Consider the following 8,330-nt stretch of genomic DNA (forward strand, 5'->3'; position numbering starts at 1 on the left):
TCTTTTGAATCAAAATTTTCAGGATAATCAGTTATTTTGGTATACGAAATTTAAATCACGTCTCCCACTGTTTCATCTACATGCAGAGATATTGGATATGCTCAAGAGGCAGTGTCTAATGGTTGCAAAGTTTTCATCCTACCTTGAATCTTTCTTCAATCCTTTTGAAGAGAAACCTGAACCTGACCCTGAACTTGAACTTGAACCTGAACTTGCTAATGTGTTTAGTAAGCCATACCAGGCCTTTGCTGAAGAAGACGCTAAGGAAGAAAATCTGTCTTTGCAGACGAAGTTCACTGAACTGAAAGATCATTTTATACAGTTGAAGTATAAGGGGAAACAACAGGTTCATGACCAACTTAAACCAGAGGGTGCTGAATGTGAACTGATACTGATGGATAATGAAGATTAAGAAGTTCAAGAGCAGTTAATTAAAGATACAGTCACAATCATAGGACATGAGAGTGAGGCACAACATTTGCATGTTGGGGAGGCATTCTTAATCACTATTGAGGAAGTGTTGGGTAAGAACATTGAAGAACAAAAAATGGATGAGGTTACAATTGAGATGGAAGTAAGTATTGATGTAAAGGAAGAAGCAAAGGAGGAGAATCTTTTATTGCAAAAGCAGTATGCTGAACTAAAACAACAATATGAGGAATTGAAGAAGCAATTGGAGCAACAGAAACATCATCATCCTGAACTATTGCATACTCAGAGTGATTATGTAATGTTGGATAAAAATGAAACTGAAGTTCAGATGCAGTCTACTGAAGATGAAATCACAGTTCCAATTGCAGTTGCAGATGAAGAAGCAGGTGTTGCAGGTGGACAACAAAAATGTGAAGATCCAGAGTATTGTTGAAGATATACTCAATAAGGAGACTACTGAGGTTACAAAGGAAACAACTGAAGCTAAAGTGGATGCAGGATTTGGTGAAGATGGTAAGGAAGCTGCAACTGAAGGGGAAAGTTTAAAGCAGGCTAAAGTTAAAGATCATGTTGATGTTGAAATTTTTGATCAAGGGATGGGTTCTCAAAATGTTTGAGAAACATTGCCCACTAAGTGTGCCAGGTGTTAGGGCCTGATGTGTCAGGGCACTTATCTTTTTGGACTTTTAACTAAGGTCTTAGCATAAAAACCTTAAGGGAATGTTTACACAAGTGCCTAATGCCTAGGTAGTTTTGAATACCCAAAAGATCATATGGTGTGTAGCAGTTTTCAGATGTAACCAATAGGAAATTTGCAGTTTGCAGTCTTCCTGCAGTCGTACTGCTGTTTTTGAGAATGTAATGGATGTTGATGATGAATACAGGGTAGCGCAATACATTCTCTTGCTTAGCCATGGTCTCTTCTGTTCACACAGTTTTCTGTTTTCATGGTGTAATGTGCAATCTCCTGTAGTCGTTTTCCTTTATACTGCATGTTTCTTGCACTTAATACCTGTTAGGGTTGTGAGCCCCTAACACTTGTTTAACTCAGGGCATATGGGCATTAGCTAATGTGACCCACATACCCACCATGGATAGAAATTAAGGCATGCCATATGGCAGTGGTAAACGAATCAGCAAACACGGATACTATTTAAGACCGTGCGTATCACTTCAACTGGTAATACATGCAACAGAAAACGTTTTCACAGAAGCTCTAGTTCTCAAATATTCTGCGCAATAGTTATCTCAAACAACACATGCATAGAAAGCGTAGCTCTGGGTCACAAAGGTTCTGCGCAATAGCTTTCTTAGCCAGAAAAAATACACACAATAGCGCATAGGAGAGATTATGAAATCGCACTAGGGCACAAAAAAACCCAAACTGAATAACCTGCAGCAAGAAGCGTAAGCACCCCCATCCCCGCATTTTGGGCCTTGCTATCGACGCTTCAGAAGCACACACCTGCTATATTGGGCATCAGATCTGTGTTGGCCTCGACCCACTTAAACAGTAGTACACTCCATCTTCACAAAACGCACCAACACAAAACGCAGCAACAATGGCTGGGACCTCGAACTCCTCTCAGGTAGACAGCGCCTGCTGAGAGCAACTTCTTTATCTGTGGTTTTTTTGGTCGCATGAGCATCAGAAACACTCAATGTTTGTTCTATTCATGCTATCGTAGCCTATTCTCATAATGAAGTCTTAGTACTATGGAATCAGAAGCATACACCCATGTTATTACTTTCTCCATTGTTTTGGCATTAACTATGTACTGTGGTTTATCTTCAATGTCTTGCGATGGTCATACTGATATTCAAGAAGGGGCATTAATGCATACGAAAACCAATCTGGCAAACTAATATGGCAAGTGTAGGATAGTCCCTACAGCTTGAGGAGTTTGTATGACAGTCACATCTTGAAGGTTTTTTCTAACAGTTATGAAGTTTGGTTTTAAAAAAACCCTCCCGTGAAGGGTATCACATGCAATATAGTTTTGCTGCCAGGCTGTCATTTTTTTAGGAAAAAACAGGTCATACTCTCTAAATCAGACACTACAAATTCTACATGGATAACACATGGGTTACAATAAGGATTCGTTCTAGCATACTGATTGGTTGTTGTATTATGAAGTGCATACCAAGGGCTGGAAGGGATCTATCCTAGCTTGATGTGGTGACTATTGTTATATCAGGTGTCTAAATAATCAGGCAATGAACGCTCGACTCCCACATACTTCCGCACTCACAGATTATGACTGTACACTAGTAAGGCTTGGGATTGACTCAGGGTGGTCTGGTTTGCTGGAATGATACTAGGATTCTAACATTTGAAGAATGCGTTAGTATGTTGCATTACAGAAGTGTAATACTGTTGGTTTTTTTCAAAACACACACACACACACATATACAGTAGCACACATACATTATACATTCTTCATGATTGTTACTTATTAAGAAGGCTGGTTGGACAATAGCAGGTCTGAATACCTTCCCGTTGAGGGCCGTACATAGGAAAGGTTGATTGAATTTACACAAGGAGAATACCATAACAAGGTTTTTTGGTTTGTATTTTAAAAGAAACCTCCTGTTGAGGGTCTCGCAAGAGATAAGGTATTTTTGAAAATATGTTCATTTTTAAGGGGAAATGCTGCCGGATTTTTTCAGCGCATGCAAAGTATCACACACACACAACACACGGGCTGTTTTGGAAACAGAACACCTAAGTAGGTATAAATAATCAAACAAACCATATATAGGTGGAGTAACTACATGAGGAATTTTTTCAAAAAAACTTGCTCCGAAGATAAACTCAACGTATTCAATCTCTTAATGACTTAGTAAGAGTCGTATGGAGACGAGAAACACAGAGGATAAATAGCTGGGTTTTCTTACTTAACCAGCAATGCATGGCCAATAGAACAAGGTAACATCTTTACATAGCAAGAAAACACATGACTGCTCTCGAATGAGTCTCCTGTATAACATAAGGATAGAAACGTACAATTTGTGGGTTTTTAGCTCATTCATGAACTGTTTTATGTACTTCTCAGGTGAACACCCCATTAAAAAAGACTACTAGGATGAGCGTGAGTCGGGATCCCACGAAAATAGCCCTTATTAGAGAAAAAATGCAAAAAGCTCGCATGGAGCTACAAAATTTCATTCCCAACCCACCCAAAGAACGGACCCGAGCCTTTTTTCCTAGGAAAACCAAGACGTTACCCAAAGTGTATAAGTGACTTCTTTGTTACACAGACATATGGAGAGAGAGGGGTTTACTCTTAGGGGCGGTGTGACAACGATAACAAGCGGTGGGGACCGTTTGGATACCTGTCTACCCATTCTAATTGATATGTACTGATGTATACAATTGTTTGGATGATGATAGGTATAGGCTTCCACCTTCACTCAACCAGGGAGAGACTTCCGATCCTCCTAACTGCAGTATGCAGAAGTGTAGTTTTTATGAAATAAATACAATTTTGGAATATCAATTTGTACTTCAATTGTACTGTCAACACTGTTAGCTAGACATTTTTGGGATATCAATTTGTACTTCAATTGTACTATCAATTCTGTCAGCTATATGATTCGTCAAGACAGGAATACTAACATAAACACACACATTATTTCATGGACTACCTTTGGTCGGGTAGCCATCATATAGCAGATAGAAGCATTTTTAAACACATTCTCATCAATGAAATTGACTGCAGGAAGGATGGATTGCTACACTTACAAAACTTGGCTATGCTACGGAAAAAGGCATACCCATACCTCCCTTAGGTACCCAATGTGTCTTATCTTGCTTCAAGGGACCCGATTTCCACAAGAAATAGCTAGATATTGAAAAATAGGCTCTAATTGACCGTTCTTTATCAGCACTTAGGATTGCTTTAGTCAATGATTGGATTGCACTATTGTCTACAGCTAGAAATAACCCTGACAGTCTCGAATTAGCTTTTGATAACTTCATCATCTCCTTACCCTTTATTGACTTTCAGGATTCAACAGACCTGGGGTTCTATTTTAACTCTTTACCTACTATTGTTAATAAACTTTATTTTATCAACAATGTCTCTGCAATCCCTCTCCAAATAAAAACCTCCTCTCACATAGACAACCCCCTCTTAGATTTTGATCTTCTTGATCCAGAAGAAAAGGTAGCTTTAGTGGCCTTAGCAGAACCTTCATTCACACCCAAAGACAAAACCATCTCCACATTATTTTCTTCGGTAGTACCCTTGTTACCCTCTCGACAAGTCGAGTTAGATGCAATCGGATTGGAGAACAAACTCTGGGATTTTGAGTTAATTAACCATTGTGCTCCCTTCAGTATTGCTTCATTAGCAGTGTTATGCAGTTTAGGCTCAGATATTGTGGACTATTGCAAGACGGCAGCACTGCAATCAAAGCATCTGCTTTCTGCAGATTATTTATTTGAACTCAATCAAATCAAGCTTTCAGAGGTAGATCCAAAGAAGTGTTCTAACTCAGCACTAATTACCCGAACCAAAGGTTTATCATTTGTGGACAGGCAAAAGGATTCTAAGAAGTTTCTTAGAAACTGCTGGAATACTTATCGACCTTTCTTGAAATGCCAGTGCAAGAGACAAGATCCCAACTCCAATTGTAATGCGTCTATTCTTTGGGTAGATCACCTAATTTGGTTTGTCTTTCAGAACCTACACAAGTTCTTGCGTTTTCTTCGAGAGCAGCGCCGATTTATGCATTCATTGCATGGTTGTCATCTTTTCCTACAGAAATCAGACAAGCCCTCATCATATATTACTCATTCCACGAACACATGCTGGGAGCAACTAGAGGTCTTATCCACTATTCACCCAACTCTCCCTTACTTCCCAAGCTACACAATACACCCCTGGCAACCACAATCGAGTCACTTTTGAAACCCATCAAAGGGAAGGAGCTACTAAAGAAACCTTTGCTTACTCTAGGAAGTGGTTCCTCTACTACTTCTAAGAGGCCTCGACAATTCCGCGGAATGGAAGACATCACTGATGCCCAGAAGACACTCGAATTCAACACCAGTGAGGATCAGGTTCGATTTCTCACACATAAGAATAACAAAATGATTAGTATGCATAAACAACATAAATCACATGGTAGATTCATACATTTATTGTTCTCCAACCAGTTTATGGATTTCATCCAACCTAAGGAGTTTTTTCAAGAATTGCTGAATCATTTTGATATAAAAAAGGATTTGTCACATCATAGGATATGTTTTGGGTGGAAATATACTAGGAATCTTGGGAAAAATCTATATAAACCATGGGATACTTTTGCAGAACCCTTTGACCTCAATAATGACTGTGGATGTATGTCTCATAAACGGTTTAAGGATTTTCTCTATAATAGCAAAAAATACGGGTACCATGTACTTACGACCGATATAGCTATCATAAGACACCATAGGCTTAGAGACCTCTTGTCCAAAGGCCTTAATCATATCCCAGAAGTCCCAGTGGATCCCTTCAAAATAGCAAAAGAATTACAAAATGGATGGGATAAAATATGCCTTATGATAGGGTGCAATTGTAATACAACGCATCATAAGTACATACATGACCAAGTAAGGAGGCGTTTCTCTGAACTGTTTCCCCATCATAGGCCTAACCAGGTCCCTTGGTTCAAAATCACAAATCTTATGGATGAAATCTCGTACTTACACAACTTTATTTTTATCTGTGGTCTCGACAAAAGTGCACAAACACCAGTTTTTATCTGCAAAAAACTAGCAAGACTGGCGGCCTTGGATCGATTAAACTCTGTAGAATTTTCTCATATGACCATAGCAGAGGATGACATTACCGATAGAGTCTTGAGGTTCTCACAATCCATGGGGCTTCAAGTACCACATAGTGTATCACTTCCATATTTGATGGGAAATTATAAAATACACAAACAAGAATTCCGATGGATCACCAATGCCCACAACTGCGTATTCTCAGGAGTTACGCATGTTATCACAGAAAGTCTGAAAGCCATTAGTAAGGGACTGTTTGAATACACAGAAACACTTCACAAAAAATTACTAACCTTTTCCCAAATACAAACGAGCAGCTATTGGATTATTTGTAATCAATATCAATTTCTGATAAACTTACCTCCATTTATATACTTAGCTTTTACCTTTGATATAAAAGCCTGCTATGAAGCAATACCCCACAATGGATGTAATGGATTATTGGAAATACTAAGTAAATTGTTTCATTTGATGGAAACTATGGGATACAAAGGATTGACGAAACATAGAAAAACCTTTATCCTTACCAAACAAACTAAGAAGGTAAACATGACCTTTGAATTTTTATTCTCGCTTAACGAGTTCATACTAGATAACTGTTTTACAAAATTAGGACAAAACATATTCATACAAAACAAAGGCATACCAATGGGGTACTCCTGTTCTCCATTATGGTGTAATCTCTACTTAGCATGGTTTGAACTTGAGTTCATAAAGAAGTTGTCTAGACTAGGTGAAACCAAAATGATGAAAGATTTCCTATATTCGTGGAGATATATGGATGATCTACTCTTTGTCAATAACAAGTTTATCTGTCAATGTCTTTCTCATAACAAACCACTGTCCAGAATGGACCCATTTACAATATACCCACTTGATATCATAAGTATCAAGCCCACTTATAACCATTTTGAAACCACTTACTTGAATACTCAAATCAAAATGGTGAGACCATTTATTGGAGACTACATTACGCAAACATATTGGAAGAAGGATAAAATCCCATGTCAAAACATATCATTTAATCATGCCTGTAGTAATTGTCCCAAGAATACTGCTGCAAAAGTATGTGTCTCCCAAGTTATGCCTATTCTTTATAATGCATCACATACAGACATCGCTTACCTAGATTTGACAAGGTTAACACAAATGTTCTGTGCTATTGGATTTCCCATGGAAAGAATCAAACAGTACATACTCAAATTTATACAGTCAAGTCAATTTTCTGGAATAAGGATTGACCTTGAGCTACTTATTAAAATTATTGGTTGGGGGTAGGTCCACTTGGTGGGCCTCCCCCACCTTGTGGACCTACCCTTAGGGATGGGGGAGGGCCACACAAACACACACACACACATACACACACACACACACACACACACACATTTTCATTTGTTTCATTCCCAACCCACCCAAAGAACGGACCCGAGCCTTTTTTCCTAGCAAAACCAAGACGTTACCCAAAGTGTATAAGTGACTTCTTTGTTACACATGAAGGAGTACGAGCGGAAGTGCGATGCGAGAGAGAGTGTGAGAAGAAGAGCACGACGATATGGTGAACTCGCTCTACTGTAATGTGTAGAGCATAGTGAGTTCTTATTAGGTTTTTACAAAAGAATATGTGTACATACGTGGCGGCCCGCCCACTTACCTGGGCGACCACATTGGGCTTTATACCCCAACAACCTCCCACTTAAAGTCCAATGTGGTACTTTAAGTGTGAGAGAAGCTACTATACAAGCTAATATACAAGAGATGTAGAGAAGTGATGTACTACCCTACACCTAACTGCTTGCGAAAATGCGCAAAGCTCTCTGAGGGAAGTCCTTTTGTAAGTAGATCAGCAGGATTTTCTGTGGTGTGAACTTTGACAAGCTGAATTTGCTTATCCTCGAGCATTTCCCTGATGAAATGATACTTCACATCCACATGCTTTGTCTTTGAGTGATAAACTGGATTGCGAGCTAATTGTATAGCACTTTGACTATCACAATATAACACAGGCATCTCTTCTTTGATTCCCAAATCTGTTACTAGTCGATTAAGCCAAATTGATTCTTTGCATGCCTCTGATGCTGCAACATATTCAGCCTCTGTAGTAGACTGAGTAACACAATCTTGT

Source organism: Adiantum capillus-veneris, chromosome 14 (assembly GCF_014529385.1).
Source record: "Adiantum capillus-veneris isolate H3 chromosome 14, ASM1452938v2, whole genome shotgun sequence".
Classification (NCBI taxonomy): Eukaryota; Viridiplantae; Streptophyta; class Polypodiopsida; order Polypodiales; family Pteridaceae; genus Adiantum; species Adiantum capillus-veneris.